The sequence below is a fragment of the Cavia porcellus genome, unplaced genomic scaffold, assembly GCF_034190915.1.
Source record: "Cavia porcellus strain 051 isolate PalLab524CR breed Dunkin Hartley unplaced genomic scaffold, mCavPor4.1 scaffold_4, whole genome shotgun sequence".
Classification (NCBI taxonomy): domain Eukaryota; kingdom Metazoa; phylum Chordata; class Mammalia; order Rodentia; family Caviidae; genus Cavia; species Cavia porcellus.
In genome coordinates this window covers 27,513,700-27,531,527 of record NW_026947487.1, presented here as the reverse complement: position 1 = coordinate 27,531,527, position 17,828 = coordinate 27,513,700, and the positions used below count along the sequence as shown (strand labels likewise).

General features: G+C 37.5%; 1 long non-coding RNA gene across 2 annotated transcripts in view; it reads right to left on the bottom strand.

Annotated features, from left to right (window-relative positions):
* Nucleotides 1-4,349: 4,349 nt before the first annotated feature.
* LOC106025215 (uncharacterized) overlaps nt 4,350-17,828 on the bottom strand; it is a 51,127-nt gene continuing 37,648 nt past the window's right edge. For both annotated transcript variants that reach the window (XR_010046746.1, XR_001198796.2), the window contains 3 exons: nt 9,869-10,015; nt 6,607-6,713; nt 4,350-4,695 (listed from right to left, as the gene is read on the bottom strand). This is a non-coding gene — a long non-coding RNA (uncharacterized LOC106025215). The remainder of the gene's footprint in view (nt 4,696-6,606; nt 6,714-9,868; nt 10,016-17,828) is intronic.

The following is a 17,828-nucleotide window of genomic DNA, read 5'->3' as shown; positions in this document are numbered from 1 at the left end:
TATTGGCAAGTGAGTACTTAAATTTATGTGGTTTATCTTTACTCAGTTATATCTTTGCTGAGTATCTTCCCAACAGAGTTAAAGACACTGTGTTACAGTAAACATGCATACCCATGTTTACAGCAGCACGACTCACAATAGCTAAACCTTGGAAAGGGCCTATTGGTCCATCAACAGATGACTGACTAAAGAAAACATGGAATAAATATGCATTGAAGTACTTCTCAATTATAAAAAATGATAAATTTGAATCGCGTAGAGAAGTGGATCCATATGCTAAGCAAAATAGATCAGATACAGAATGGTATCTCTTATATAGGAAACCCAAAGTATAAAGTATTTAAAGAGAAAAATAAAAGGGAGCTGATAGAAAATCAGGAAGTAAAACTTTTATAGATGAAAAGAAAGAGGAAGGGGAAGAGAAAATAGAAAGAGGTAAGATACAATATATGTACCACCCCCACACACAATGCATGTATCCATTAAGTATTACAGCTGTGTATTAACAAAAAAAAAGAGATAAGAAAATAGAACTACAGAGTTCAATATGGTAAAAATATTTTTTCTTTTTAAGAAATAAACCAAAAAGGATAAAAGTAATACAGATTTTCAAAAAAATAAGAAATTAATACTAGTTAATATATTGCATATTGTTATCTTTGAAGTAGTTGTTAAAATTACAAAATTTAGGAATAAAAAAATCAAACAATCAGACAATGAAAACACAAACTGTTCTTTTTAATGAACTAATAGAGATTAGTAGTATAGTTATCTATCATATATATATATATATATATACACATACACGCATGTATAGATGTGTATACATATATGTAATATTGTCTTTTACTTTCTTTCTTCTCTTCTTTCCCCTGTCCCAAAGGGTAAAAATATTTTCATTAATATTCTCAAATAAGTTTCAGAAAAAATTTATACTATAGTCTCATATTTATAAAACATTGATCAAAACTAAATCTCAGGCCAGGCGTAGTGGTACATACGTATAATCCCAACACTCAGGAAGCTGAGGCAGCAGGATCATCATGAGTTGGAGGCCAGTGTGGGCTACACAGTGAGTTCAAAACCAGCCTGAGCTACATAGTGAGGCACCATCTCAAAAAAAAAAACAAAAAAAACCCCTAGATCTCAGTGTGCACATCATAGTTTTAAGTGTATCTGTACATGCATATATATTTATGCATATTTCTGTTTATAATCATAACAGTATAGTAAGATATATAAAAGAGGAATAAACTTGATAATATAGGAACTAGGTGGAAGGATCCAAAAGGAATGTGGGACAGAATAGAAATTATTGTAAGTGAATAAGTTTAAGAAAATAGTACTACACTGTGAATCTCTAACACATATATACAGATATTTGTATCTTATTAGGCAAGATATACACTATATACATGTTTTTAAATGAAGTTAATAAAAAAGATTCAACATGTGCATTAGTGAAAATGTCATTCCTAGCACACTAAAACCATTAAACTACACACTAATTAATTAAATCAAATAAATAATTTCTGACACACTGAGTACCTATTATCAGCCTTATTACAATGCTTCTGATTACCAAACACTTTTCTGTTAGTGGTCTTAATGCATACTCTTTATCTGTGATTAAACACAAATGAGAAACAACTACCAAGAACCATTGTTCTAAGCATTCGTTTTATAACTTTGTAAATTTAAAGAATTTGATATGCTTTCAGGTTTGATTTTTAAAGATACTAAGAGAAAAGGTTAAATGGTAAACTTTTATTCAGAATTACTTGTAAGGCCTTAAAATCCAAATGATGCTGGATTGAAGCTGCAGAAACAGAACAAGAGGTGGAGGCTGTGCTGGAGAGTTCAGTATTCTACCCATGAAAGCTATGCGTCCTAATGTTCTTTTTCAAAGACCTAGCTGAGCTGGGAATGAAGAATCATGGCTCATAATCTCAGCTTTGCTGAGAACTTGCAATGTGACTTTGAGTAAATCACTTGACCTTTCTGAGCCTGTGAGTCCCTGTAGGTAATAATCCTAGTTTTATCTCCTTATTGTTTCAAAAATAAAATGAGATGGATGATTTATGGGAAAGCACTTTGAATAGTAAAATGTGCTATATTATTATTCAAACAAGGCATTATCCCCTCGAACCTACTTAGAAGGGGGTTGTAAATGAAATACTGCATATTAATGTGATCCTAGTCTTCAGAGAGCTTGGATTCTCTGGGCACCATTACAGTCTCTGCTCTTTTTCAGCACAGCATAAATTATGTGCTCCAAACAAGATTTCAATACCCTTCGGAAGCCTGAGAGGCAAGTGTGAGGCTGCCTAGTGCCCCCGAAATAGGTACCACTGCAGAGAAAGGAAGAGTATTTAAGAAAACTGTGGGCAGCCTCTGTCTGCCAAATCTGTGCTCAAGCTGCAGCTTCTTGTGTGATGGGTGTTAAGAATAAAGGAAGCATGCCTAAAAACCCAAGTCTAGGCAGGAATTTCCTTACCCTCTGGCTATTTTACCAATCTACTATAATAGATGCATGTCTGTGAATATACACAAACATGACATTATGAAAGTAGATAGCGTTGCCATGTTACACACCCAATTCATGAGACAGCCCCTGTTCCACAAACCTTCATTGCTACTGTACTGAGACCTTTGCAAGAATATTTTATGCATTTCTGTACCCTAGAGTCATGCATCCATGCTGTATGATTCTAGGTACTCACAAATGCATTTCTCCCAAAACTATGTATGTAGGTTTCAACTCAGCAATAATTATTATTTTTTTTTTTACTTACAAATCTCAGAAGTGCTTAAAGAGTTTGTAATCCCTGTTGTTTATTTGAACATCAGAGACCTGAGAGAAGACTTGGAAAAATTTGGTCACAGATTTTCTCAATCCTAGGACCCTGACTCAATCTAGGAATTCTCACTGGCCTTTTATTAGAACCACCAAATCCATACACTCCCTGAGGTTTCAGAAGACATCAGATCTCTAGAACAAAGGTTCCTGTGTCCTCTGTGCTTCGGTCTTTATTTCCTCCACAAGCCCATAAGGCAGTAGCAAGGCACTCTCAGGGCCCGTGGCATGAAGGTCACAGTCGTGATTGTCAAAGACCTCAGGGCTGTCCTGCTTCACTTACCATGGGCCTGGCAGCCCTAGACATTGTCAGCAAGGTCTTTCTCCCTGCTGTGTGGCTTGTGGTCAGCATTAAAGACCAGTAGTACAGAGTCACTGATTTGCACTGATATGTCAGATTAACCTCTTACATGACTTTGGACAAGATGTTTCACTTCTTTGACACTATTTTCTCCCCTGGAAAATGGGCATATTCCTTTCCTACAAGAGGGATGGTGATGAATTAAATCAAATAGTGTCTGGAAAATGCTCAGGGATTATATCAGTGTATCACAGACCCCTACACAACAGTAGCTGGTAGTTACAGCCAAGCAGCAGCCACAGCAGGCTTCCCTCACTACTGCTGCAGTAGAAAAAGTACACGGTCATGGGGGAGCCTGGACCTATTAAAAGAGGAGAGGAAGTTTTTATTGTCTAAGTTTAAAGGCAGACATGCTATCCACCTCAATTAGTAAGGATACAACTATGCAGACAGCTTTCCTGTCCATAAATCACAGACCAAGTTACACCAAACTTGTAGAAGAAAATCTCCTCTTAGGTGAGTCCTAAACAGCTCCATGAAAAAGCAAGAAAGAAAGAGTAAATTCTAAAAACACTTGATGTATCTGTAGCATTTGTACATGTAACTTCTGAAGGACATGACATCACAAAACACTCTGGGTCTAAGAGCGTTGGGAATGGTAAATTCTAGTTTGGAAGAACTAGTCTCTTTGCCTCTGTTAAGAATGTTCAGACACCACAGACTTTAGCTTCTAGTCTTGTCTTTTAAAGAAGAGATCAGGTTTTCTGTGTGGTTCCTGTGGGCATGGTGATGACATAGGTGCATGGCATAGCTAGGGTGGAAAAACACCCTGATATAAGATAGAGCCCCCTCCAATAACGATGGGATAATGTCACAATAAACCCACCCTAAATTGAAAATACAAGTGGAAAATACGCTTAATGTATGTAACACACTAAACATCCTAGCTTAGCAACACTGTGCAATAGAGAGTGGTGGCTGTTCCCCTCGGGACCACAAGGTTGACCAGCGTCTGGGGTTCATGGCCTCTTCACGGTGACAGCAAAGATGAGCATCCTGCACATCACCAGCCTGAGAAAAGATCGGAACTCAAATTCCACTTCCAATGAATGAGTAGAGTGTTGCTTTCACACCATTATAAATTAAGTCAGACCATTTTAAGCCAGGGATTGCAATTGTGAATTTCTGTGGTGTAAATCTTTCCACCATAAAACTTTATTGATGGTAAAACCGAGGACAGATGCACCCAGTGACAACTCACAAGCCCATCCTAGCCGGCTCCAGTACACTGCCATGTGAGCAGAGCTGGCACCCAGGTTAGCTCCTGTTAGGATGAAGTTTTCTGCCCACAAAATCTCCCGAGTGACTTCTACTGAGAAATGTCTAATTTACTTTTTTCTTCATGGTGCATATTTCCATTTCTTAAATTTTCTAAATTTTTCCATTTCCTCTGTTTTTTTCTACTGGTTTGATCCTGTTGCCTTTAAATCCTTCTTGTTGCTTTGCCAGGAGTTATAAGCAACCTGTATTCTTCTGACTGTGAGATAATGAAAGAGAAAAGTAAAGAAACTAGTCATTTAGGGAGATATGAGGGCCTGAATTTCTAATAATACTATGACCAAATAATCTCATTTTATTGAAGGTTCACTATAATATCTGTGCAAAATAAGTTGCTGATACTCAAGATCAAATTCTTACATTTGCACATACAGTCTATTTTCAACACGCTTTAAAATAGTCTATCAACTTCTCTCCCCACCCAATCCAGTCTGCACACTGCTGCCAGATATATCTCCTTGAAATAACAGTTGGATCACGTTTCCTACACAAAAATTCTTGTGGTTTCCCAGTCCTTTCAGAGAATAGTCCTCTCTTTTAACCTTCAAGGCTTTTCACAGAATTAATGCAATGGCTTGAGGTACCTCATCCCCTCCTTTTCTTCAGTCTCTATCCCAGTGCACCCATCCTTTTCTGTTCCACACGCATGACTTTTTTGGTGGAATGTTCGCTTTGCATTAATACTGTACTGAAACTCCCCAATTATGTGTTGAACTCCATTCCCTACAGTGATGGTACTAGGAGGTAGGCTCAAAGGGTGTCAGTTAAGGTTAGATGAAGTCATGAATGAAGAAGTTCCATGAGTGAGACTAGTGCCTTTATGAGAAACATTAAGTTTTTCTCTCTCATTCTCTCTGTCTCTCTGTCTTTCTGTCTCTCTCTCTATCTCTCTCTCTGTCTTGCTGTGTGTGTGTATGTGTATGGGGGTGCCCCTGTCATATGAGGATATAATGAGGTGACCATCAGCAAACTAGGAAGTGGGGCCTAGGTTCATGAGCCTCTTGGTCTTGGACTCTCCAACCTGTAGAACTGAGATAAATGCATTTTTGTTCATGCTGCTCGATATGTAGTATTTTGTTATAGTAGCACAAACTGACCAAGGCAACTGCTACATTTATATTCTTTCTTCAGTTCTGACTTCAAATTCTACTTTTTCTGTGACTTTATTCTGACTACCTTATGTGATTTTCTCTTCTCTGAGTTCACTCTGTTGTTTTATCTATACCTCCTACAGTTTTGATTTTTCACAATTTGGCCTTGTAGCTCTTGTTTTAAACCTTTTAAATAGTTTATTAGAATGAAAAGTGCCAACATTTGACTATTCTGCCAACATTCTCCAATGGAACATTCTGTGATGACTTTAATATTTTGCACTTACACTATAATATGGAACTGCCAACCACACTATGACAATGAAGTATTTAAAATTGCCCAGTGTGGCTAAAGAACTGAATTTTAATTTTCCTTGATTCAAGTCACTAAACTTCACATTTAGTCACATGTAACTAGTAGTTGCTTATTGGGTCTCACAGCTAGCTATCCACAACATGCAGCAATGTTTTCTACTTTGGAGTTATTTAACAACTATTTGTTGAAGGAATGTATGAAATTTCCTTTTAAAAAACAGTACAACCTCCCAACTGCCTTCTTTTTTTTTTTTTTTAAATGGGCGATTGAACTCATGACCTTGCCCTTGCTAGGAGGTGCTTAGGCCACTGAGCTAAGTCCCCAGCCAACTGCCTTCTAAATCATTTCTAAAGTCTAATCATCCCTTCTCGTTTCCTACTGCCACTTCCTCTCTGAGCTTTCTAATCCCCCAAATCCTTTTGTGTGGCCTTGTTTACAGTGGCCGCTGAGTGGATTTAATGCTCACAAACACCCAGTCTACTTCCTGCCCTCTAAAACTCTTGCAGGTGAGTTGTGAACTTCTCGACTTGGAGCATGGGGGAGGAAGATCTTTATCTCTACAGGCTCATCACCTCTCCACCCGCTGGTGTGCCTGCATTTTATAGTCTACTCTTAGACCCCAGAAATGGCCCTTCCTATCCATTCAGGTCACTTTTTTTGTGCTGCTAAATATAGTAAAAGTCTAAATTTCAATTTCTCATACCTGATATGTTCCAGATTAGAAACATCACACCCGTTGTTACTTGCAGCAAATAATCTTGTACATCACTTATGCAGGTGGCACAACCATTTGTTTCTAATGTGTAGAGTCTGAAATAAGGTTAATACTCTTTTTAAACAATGTTGAAGAATAGCTGGAGAATTCTTTTGCTTCAACAACTCGGAAAATGTTAAATTTCACTGAGAAATAATTTAAATAAATCTTTAAAGGGAAATGGACAGACAGTAGACATCAAAGGATTCAACACATTTATTTTACATTTAACAAATATAAGGGTGGCCTTTTAAAATGATTTTCATAAAACTACTATTGCCTACAGCAGAGATAAACAAAATATATTTTATTTCTGCAGAACTCTCTATTAATTAACAGAATCCTAGTTTATAGGGCTATTAAAATGCCCCTTCTTTAAATGGGCAAATTAAATTGAATCACTTAATTTTAAAGCTATAAAAAGTAAAATGCTATTTTTATTCTTCACTCTCTAGTAGTCATTTGGAATCAGGTAATGTAATAGCATCTGCCTCATACCAAAATTCAGTGTCTAGAAGGGAAGGAAACATTGACTTATTTTCCCTGTATTTTTATTAGATGCTGAGCTTTGCAGATGTCACTTCCCATGAATAATTCACCCCAGCATTTGGCCGTTTTCCTTACTAGCTGTTGTTTCTTAGGAGACATTCAGAATTGCATCCCGTTGTGATTTAGCACATGCGTACTTGGGCACACAAGAACTTAGAGTCAAATATAACTAAGTATTTAACAGAAGTAAATACAGTCACCAATTTCTTTTTAAAATAAAGCTTTTATCCAGTAAACATGGTTAGGCAACTGGTCATGTTATACTTCGCTTTCCATTGTCATACAATTTCCAGTTACACTGAATTACGGGGTCTGCTATGCTATACAATGGTTGTGCTGTTCTACAAATTCCCAGTTTCAATATCAGAGGAATAATAACTCATTTTCAAGATAGTGTTATTAAAATGTACTCGCTGTCAATTGACAATTTCTCTAGCTCTAAATATAACAAACTATAAACACAGAGCCATTCTGGGTAACCACGTTAGTAATACAGCTTACTTAAATGAACACAGTGTTATTTTTTAATCTATCTAGTACCCAAACTAAGCCAAAGATAGTATCAGAATATCTTATGAAATAGAAGTTTTCTAACACTTTATAACATAGATAAGAATAAAGTATATAAAATCAATATGCTTTATGCAGTGTGTTCTGATGAAGTTTAAGTTACTCTACTGCTACAGTTTTCTTAGGCTCATCATCTATCTTAGTTTTTCTGTGCTTCTTATCCCTCTTCTACACAGGACACTGTACAATGGTTCTCTTTGGCCCAGCTTATAATATTTATCTCCAATTAAAAATGAGTGCTAGCTATTTAGTAAGTTATAATTTGGTAAGAAATTTTTATATTACTCTGTTTTATTTAAACTTCTCAATTTAGCCTCCAGAAAAATCAGCTTGGTCTGAGATATACAAATATTTTGAATACAAGGACTATCGACATTAATGTCACTTAGGCCATTAGAGATTCATGCATTGACTAGCAATGGTTCTAAACTGTTGAGACACTCTTCCAAACAGTATGGAATTTTCTTCACTTGCAAGCACCTAGCATGAGATAGGTCCATGTTTTAAACAAACAATCTCATACTATCTGCATGACAACAGACATTGGGAGGTTAGTGTGTTCCAACAGTATTGAAATAATCTGAAGGCAGAATATGGGGCTTTAGAGAAATAATCACAGATGAGCTGCAGACTCAAAGCCAGACCCACAGAATAATTTATTAACCAACTACATGATCCAATAAAAAATTTTCCTATCTTTAAAAAGGAAGGAATTTTTAAAAGCACAAAAGATTGTTTGAATTTAATACAATGAAAATTCAGCTACATAATGCAAAATGTTTACTGTGATGTACATATATTATACATATTTATATATAATATTTAATGTTTTCTAGAATAGAAAAGGAAAATATTAAAAATATGTCGATAATTGTATAGTTAAAAGTACAAATCAAAAGTACTTTGAAAAATAGTAAATATAGCATGATAGAACATTTTTGGGAACATAAATATATAGACCAAACTATTAATGATGATTTTCTTCAGATATTATAGAAATTTTTAAATGCTACCTTGAATAAATTTCTCTATAATGATTGTAAATTTTTTTCTGTAACTAGCAATAATTTTTGAGTTTAAAAGCTTAAGATCCCACAATCTTATTACTGCATCTATGTACAAAGAGACTGAAATCAGCATGCTCATTCCAACATTATATGCAAATAACCAAGATAGGGAACCGACCTAAGTATTCATCAGCAAAGGAATGGATTAGGCATATATGCAATGGAATATCATTCACTCTTTAAAAAAAAAGGAAATGTCATTGTCAAGGACATAGATGAACCTGAAGAACTTTACGTTAAGTCTAATAAACGAGGCCAAGAAAGACAAATACAGTGTCATGTCACTTATGCACAAATCTAAAAATACTGAACTCAAAGAAGTAGAGAATAGAGTAATGGTTGTCAAGGACTGGGAGTGAGGAGAATTGGGAAAAAATAAATTAAAACATTTACAATTTCAAAAGAATTATTGACTGGAACTAGAAGCAGCACACTGTCTAATAATACCAGCAGAAGCAATAACAAGAACAGTGATAGAAAACACTGTTCCAGGCTCTCTTTATAAATGTATTGCAGTTAATTCTTATAGAATTCTGAGGTTCCTGTATAACTCTTGTTGTTGGGTCCCATCCTGTGGAGAAACCTTAATGTCTGTAGCCAATCTTAGCCTCTCTTGACTTCTGATGTTGAAAATCTCTAGAAGATCTTCACTTAGGCCTTCCCTTGACTGCTTAGGTCTGGTGATAAACAACAGAGACCCAGTATGGCAGGTTTTACCCAGCTTTTGCACCTGCATCACAAGATTCTCCACACAGTCTTGGTTACAAAATAGTTGCTATAACTTTACTATCATTGCCTCATTCCAGACCCAAGAATAATAACAACAAAAAGACTTACTTTCATGAGAGACTGGGTTATTTGGATTACTTGCATTTGGTTACATCATAACTATCATGTCAGTGATCATGTTCTTCTCTGTATGCGCTAAATATATATGTTCAGATGTCAGAAAAACAATTTCTGCCTATCCCAATTATTCATATTTGTCAAAAAATCATTGATCTAGAGCCTCAGTCAATACTCACAGTTAGAAGAATAGTTCTTATACAAATAATTCACACTGTCAGATTTGATGAAAATCTTCCATTCTTGAAGGTGAAGTTTTCAGTCTGCCATGAATCACTTCCCATGAGTCAATATCACTGGTGAATCATTACGCCCCAACTGGAGACCTGGCATTGACAGAGAAGTGACATTTACTGTTCTGTAGAATATTTACTGAAAGGCTACTTAGCAAGTCACTTCATTCATTTATGAATTGAACTGTTACTATGTGTCAAGATCAGAATTTTTTAAAAAATAAACATAAACCACAGAATTTTGCTTCTTACAGTCATGTATGTTTAGTAATGGGAGAAAAGGAGGAACATATAAACAGTTAATTACAATAGGATGTATTGTATGCTAACAGAATAAATTATTAGAGAATAGAAAAGAGGGAAAAGCCTTTTATCCAAAAAATAAAACAATGTTATGTTTATTAAAAGCACATTATGAATATAAATGTCCTCTAGGATTATACAACTTTAGCTCCTATGGAGAAGAAATCAAATTAATACACAAACACAGTAGGCATAAGACTGAGTGAGATTTACTTAAACTCTTGTGATCTCATTCAGGGGAATAAGCATCTTCATTAGCACAATTTTATTTGCAGGTATAATGGGAATAGCCAAGATATTATGTAAATGCATTTTAATCCTAGGTAGTTTATAGTTCTAAAAGCCAAGCCTAGACATCTCCTATTTTAGAGATGTGTGTGTGTGTGTGTGTGTGTGTGTGTGTGTGTAAAACGTATCTCCACCACACTTGATAGCGGAATCATGAAGCTTACTGAGATAGAAGTCGTTTAAGTGTGCCCATCAGAAGAGGGACCACCAGAAGCCACCTGTCTGAGTAGGACAGAATATAAAATGGAGTCAAGAAGTATCAAGAAATAATGACAGAACTTGATTCTTCAGTGTCTAATCCCCACCATCTCTAACATCTTTGGAAATCCAACATCCCTGAGCTAGTGATCCACTTTCTCTGCTATAATTTGGGGGACAGAGGAGCTCCACATTTGTCTCTTGTCTCATCCAACACGCATCCATATGGGAATGTCACACCATGAAATATATCTCTTGGTAGCCTGAAGTAGTTCTTTCATGTGTTGAAAACCCCTGGATTCTATAAGCTCCAAGGAGGGCATGGAAAAGCGTCTGGCAGGAGCTAGGAGTGAAAATCTAGGACAGCAGAACACAGAGACTTAAGGTTGGAGGCAGTAGCTGAACCCCTAAAACATGATAGCAGGCTCCTAAAACCAGCTACAGGTCTGCAACCCCAGGGAGATGAACTTGCTGACAAGACTCCACAGGATAAGGACCTGCATTCACACCAGTCCAACTCTGCTGCCACCATGGAACTCCTCTGTCACACTGGCCCTGAATCCCCAGATGTATCCATAGGAGAAAAGCAGGGAAAGAACTGAGGAATCTAAGAGCATGAACATTTACCCTAAGAGGCTGAGTCACCCCAAAGAAATTATCTAAACAGGAAGAGACAGAAATGTAGTTAATTAGCAAGATTAAAGCACCCCAACCCTCAACATTATGCCCCTAACGAGCAGCGTTAACAAGCTTAGGAGAAAAATTAAATCATTATCAAGATGTCTGCAAGCTTTAGAAAAGTTTAGAGAGGAAATTATATGGACTAGTTATTGCAGGCCAAATAGTGTTTATTCTGTTCCACCAATGCCTACCAATCAAAGGTTGATCCTATGGTGCAAAGTGGCCACCATTCAGTTAACAAGCTGCATTGACTGTGGTGTGAAAAAGAAGGGCTCCTCAGGAGTGACATCAGTAGAACTTAATGTCAATAAACCCATTCTTTAATCAGTCGCTTGCTGCTACTTGCCTTGCCAAGCAGAGATAGTTGGTGAGGAAAGCCAGCCCCAACTGCCTCTCCCTAGCTCTGTTTCTCATGTCATGGCCCAGAGACTCATTTCTCCCAATTATCATGAAACACAATAAGAAAAAGTGAAATCTATTCACAAACTGGGTAGATGTTCTGGTAGCATAGAAAAAAAAGTCAGATTGGGAGATAGAAGACAGAATGGCTATTTGTTACCAACTTTCCATGCAATGTGTGTAACTTACGAGAAAATGTCCCGAAGTAAGTTTGGAATGCTGAGGTGACCAGACCCTTATCTGAAGGGCTACTTCTAACAAAGACATTGTCTTCCCTGAAAGTCTAAAAACATTAAGTATATAGTTGCAAACTTACTCCAATGGTATGCTGACTTATGCCAGACAGAGGAGACCAGAGGCATCTCTTCCTGGGAGACCAGAGGCATCTCTTCCTAACTCTGAATTTAGTGCTATTGCCATATGTTATGGTTTGTGTCTCTTGTGGTTGTGGGGCAGTCTTTTCAGAGGCTGCATCTAGAGTTTGTGATTCATGGTCCAATGCTGGGATTAAAGGTGTGAGTGCTACACCTGCCCTAGGGCAGGTACAATGCATATAATATAAAGAACAAGAAGAGGCTTGTCTGTCTGTCTGTCTTCTCTCTCTCTTTCTCTCTCTGTCTCTCTCTCTCTCTCTGTGTCTCTCTGTGTGTCTCAGTCTCTCTGTCTCTGTCTCTTCCTCTTTCTTTCTCTCTTTCTCTGTCTCTCTCCCTTTCATTGCTTTTGCTGTTTTCCACTTCCTTGATCAGTTGTCGTCTGCCGGGTACCACTCCGCCTTTTAGCCTCCCGACTACTCATTGAAGTACCCCTACAAACTGTGAGCTAAATAAATCTTTCCTCCTTTAACTTTAGGTTGAGGTATTTTGTCTCAGCAAGGAGAGAAAAGTAACTAAGATACCATGGTAGCTTGAAATTAGCTGTAGTGGGGAGTAACTATGCATACAAGTGACAAAAGCTAATAAGGCTTTTGTTTTTAAGAGCACTGCTCTGTGTGTATGTGTGTGTATGTGTGTGTGTGTGTGTGAGAGAGAGAGAGAGAGAGAGAGAGAGAGCATGTGTACATACATGCATATATGTGCTTATATGTGTGCATACATTGTGCTATATTCCCACACTAATATGCATATGTATATGTATCCCCAGAGTCTATATACATACACCTACACACGCATGTGTCCCCACACACACAACACATATATTTTCTTTTGAGACAGTTAATGGTTAAGTTTTCCAGGCTGGGTTCAAACTTACAATATTCCTGCCTCGCCTCCTAGAGTGGTAGGATTATAAATTTGTTCTACCACATCAGTAAGCACTAGTTTCTGCTCCTTTAACAACATGCCATTGTTTTAGAAACTTCTTTTTAATAGAACATGTTACAGCACTAGTGTATTAGTATTCTGTTTAACAGATTTTCACAAATGTAGTGACTTAAAAGACAGAAATACTTCTGATTCTACAGGATAAGTTAGACACAGGCCCCAGAGGGCTAAAATCAAGGTCTTGCTTTCCTTTCTGAGAGCACTGGAAGAGAGCTCATTTCTGTGCCTTTTCCAGCTTCTAGAACCTCGATTCAGGGCCCCTTTCTCCTTGTTCAAAGCCAACATCAGCCAGTCATGTTTATCTCTCATGGTACCAACCACCTCTAGTTCCCTCTTCCACTCTTAAGAGCCCTTGTGATTACCGTGGGCCCACATAAGTGATACAGAAAAATACCCCTATTTTCAGGTAACGTAGTTATACACCTTAATCCCATCCATAGGTAACATCTTTGCTGGATGCAGGGAGTAGGGTATGGAGCTTTGAAGGGCTCACTATTCTATTTAAAACAACTGTGTTCCAAGGAATACATTTCGGGGAGAGTCCTAAAATGCTTTAATGAAAGTGCATTGGGCTATGCACTTTTTAATTTCTCTATGTATCCTTTTAGAGCCTCACTGAATTGCTCTATAAAATGGGAATATGTTCTTTATCAGCTTTGCAAAGTGGTTTGGTTTGACCAGTTAAAATAATAGGCAAGATAATGTCTGACAAACAGATGAGACTCTCTACGTGTACATGTGCAGTACATTATTATTAACAGTAATATACTGCAAGGTTTTATTTAAGGTCAAAATAATTCCCTAGTTTATAACTCAATTATCTCTACTCAAGCATTCTCTTAAGTTTTCCAGAAGATATTGGTTCTGGCCCATTGCCAGAAGGAGATGTATGAGTGTAAGGACCGAGGACACATGCTCAGCCTTTGATCACTTCAGATTTTCACAGGAGTCTGGATCTGGAGTGAGCCTCCTGAGATTCCTCTGAACTAGTAGAAATCCTGATAAAATACAGGCTCTTCCAAATCCTTCAGGACCAGATCTGGGCAAATTCTCTCTTGCGTACTCACTCTTTTCTATGACATCCTTAAGCCACAAGACTGATAAGTGGGTGGGTGAGGGATGAAAAATGGGAAGCATTTGTAATAACTTTTCCCCATTTTGACACAATCTGATACCCAGCACCTTTCCACAGGGAGTCCTGGAAGTAAACATTCTTCATTCCAAGTGCTGCTTCCAAGTTGATGTTTCTCTTTGCATCTCAAATAGATGATTCTACTACCTACTGAAATATAATTTTTACTTTTTCTTATTTAAAAATTTGGCTGTCTTCTATTGCTGTTGTATGCTGAGGTTATATAATTTAGATTTGGAGATGAGTTTGCTAATTCACCGATTGTTGACTGTTTTATCTTTCTGAACATTTCCTCCATTCTAGGATTTTTATTATACTCATTGTTTCCTGCACCATTCACCAACCTTCACAAAGATTAAATACACAACTGGAAAAAATGTATTACGTATTAATGAATGAAGTATAGATTTTACCTGGAAAATAAATCTTAATAAACTAAGTGCACTTGACTGTGTGAAATTTCACACTGTTTTATTCTGCCTCCAGGTATTTTAGACCAAAGTGAGTACTTCTGACTTGTTAGTTATCAGTCTCTGATAAGCCTGACACCACCCTAGGCTGGTCATATAATCCCCTGGCCCTGGGTCTAGAGATCCTTTGCAATCTGTGTTGGATTATGCTTGCATCAACAAAACCAGCCAGGCAAGAGGGTGGCCTGGGCAGAGCTCAGGTTACCAGAATAGGATCACTTTCTATTTTGTTTTGACTCCATTGTGAGGCTTTCTAGTGTCATATTTAGAGTCTTTGGTGTGGTACTTTTCTGATAACCCTGTTACCGCCCAGCTCAAAGGAAAACTGTCCCTCCAGGGCTTTCCTTCAGGGAACCAGCAGGGTAGTGGGCACAGTAGCATGTTTTGGCAAAAAGGGCTTGGACCAGGTTAGGTCAGCCACTGGGGTTTCCATGGGCTTGTCCTGCCTTTGCCTTCCTGAGAATGACATAAGCCTTCGTATTAAGAATGCACAAAATACATGTGAACAAGGAGAAGAAGCAAGCCTTGAAGCCTAAAAAGTTTCCAAGAATAAGAAAAGTTAAAAACAAACAAACAAAAAAGTATGTTAAAGTGGAGAGTGGGAAGAATAATCATGAAACTTAGGTTAAGGCCTTTTTTTTTACTTTCAAACACTATTTTAAAAGCACACACACAGAGACACAATTTGTGCATGTGTGTACACATGCACATATGTGTGTGTGTACATGTATTATGTTTGTTTTAGGCCCTGGGCTCACTCAGCAAGGGTTAGTGTGCTCCTAAAATAATAGAGTTTAAATAGCATAGTGTGACTACTCAGTGAAATCAGCTGTATGGATTTCCAAAGAACAGCATTGTCTTGTGGAAAGACTCTATTATACAACAGGGAGGTCCCCAGGAACTTAGGAACTGGGAATCTAAGAAAGTACAGGTTTGTCATAAGATATCAAGGTCTGAATCTGGTTCAACTAATCCAATTCCATTAAAATGCACCCTGCACATTTGACAGAAGTGCTGCTTTAGATTCTGCTGCAGACCCCAAGCTAGTGAGGCAGGGCCCTTGCTTTAATGAAATCATGATTCTGGCAGCTGATTAGAGATGAGTTGATAGAAAGAAATATGTTACGTAGGAAATATTTCCAGGCAGTTAGAATTAGACCAAAATTTGGTCAAGAAAAACAAACATCTTTGAAACTGGACCTTAAAGTGTTTCAACCCATTTGAAACCTGGAGAAACTCTGGATTTCCTCATTATTTTGTCACCATGAAATCTGTTTCTTCTTCTTAAAGTTCACTTTTACCACTAAGTATTCTTTGTTGATGCTACCTGGTTCTAACTGTTCATGCTATGTTGTGCAGCTGTCTATTAAGTTACAGTTGTACCTCATTATAAATTAATTACCCTGTGTATTTTCACATGTTTCCAGAGAAAATGTATACTTTTGAGAGAGTGTGTGGGTTTGTCTACCTTTCTTTAAGGACATGGTCTCCATTCTTTTCCTTGGAAAGCCCAGCACCTTTCCATCAAACGTTAATATTTAAATATTCATAATTTTTATTTTAATGTTAATTAAATATTATCACAGTAATAGAAGTTTGAGTTCTTTCTTATTCTCTGGATATTAATTGCTTTGTCCTTGAGAATGAACAAGAACTCTAGAATTTCTGAGAAATGGTCTTCAGGGATGGTGGTTAGACATATTTATTCAGAAATATATAATCTTAGAGAAAGCTGAACCACCAAGACAAACTCTCTCCAAAATCTCCTTAGAAAGACACACTCCCAAAGGGCCCTAATAGGGGTTTATCCCAGAGAATAGACGTGTCTAGCACTCATATATATTTAGTGAAGTTAAAAATTACATATATATGTTAGAACTCAGCAAAATTTAGTTCTTCACTATCTCATGTTAGTGACGTTTTCACCTCATATACTTAGAAAATTTGCATGTGCATGGAAATAGCCCTTTAGGAATCAAGAAATAAAAACTTGAGAATGATCTACAACACTTGAATAAAGATGGCTCAAAGGAAAGACATTCTTTCTGGGACATTTTAATTCTAGAAAGCCTGAGTTCTTCAACACTGAGAAATGAAGTCTACTAGCTTCACCTTAACTCTAGGGGCCTCAAGATGGAGCCAATCAATATAACAGACGTGATTTCCAAGAATGAGTAACCATGAAGCCATGAAACTATCACTTATTTTTTTCTGGAATGTACATTCATAAGCCCAGAGCCACTGAGTTAGCAATTCAGCTACCCAGTGACTGCCACCCCACGGAGTAAGCTCAGCCACATGGAGAAGTGTTAGAAGCCAATTGACAAGGCCATCTGAGCCCAGCCTGCAAATTATGTCAACAAAAATGCCAGTTGTGAAAGTGAAAAAGCTTTCAGACAGTTACAGCTTTTGCTAATTTGATTCATACCATTATTCAAATTTCCCCTAGGTACAGCCTCAGACATGGTGTTATGGTTTGTGTTTGGATGTTCCCCAAAGCCTCATGTGGTCATGAGGGAAGAAGTGTTTCAAAGGTGACTGAGTCTAGTGTTTGTGATTGGTTCATTGTCTAGTGCTGGGATTGCTGGTGTGAGGCTGCACCTACCCAGGAGTAGGTAGCTGGCATACAATATAAGGGAGGTAAAGAGGCATGCTCTTCTCCTTTATACCCTTTTTGCTTACAGCCACCATGAATAACTTCCCCTTAGCCACACCATCCTGCCTTGGAACCAGCTGAGTATGGACTGAAACCTCTAAAACTGTATGCTAAATAACCTTACCCTCCCTAATTTTGAGGGTCAGGTGTTTTGCCCAGCAATGAGAGAAAAGTAACCAACACATGTGGTGAAGTGGAAATAAATCTCTGCTGTGTTCTGAATTCCTGATCCTCCCCCAAAAAACACCTAAAAAAAGAAATAGCAGGTTGCTGGTTGCCTCCTCTCTCTTTCTGTACTTTTGGACAATTGAGAAGATTAGCCCATTAAGACTATTTCATTAGGGGCTGGAGGTTTAGCCCAGCGGCATAAGTGCCTGCCTTGCAAGCAGGAAGTCGTAAGTTCGATCCCCGGTATCGATAAAAAGGAAAAAGACAAAAAAAAAAAAAAAAAAAAAAAAAA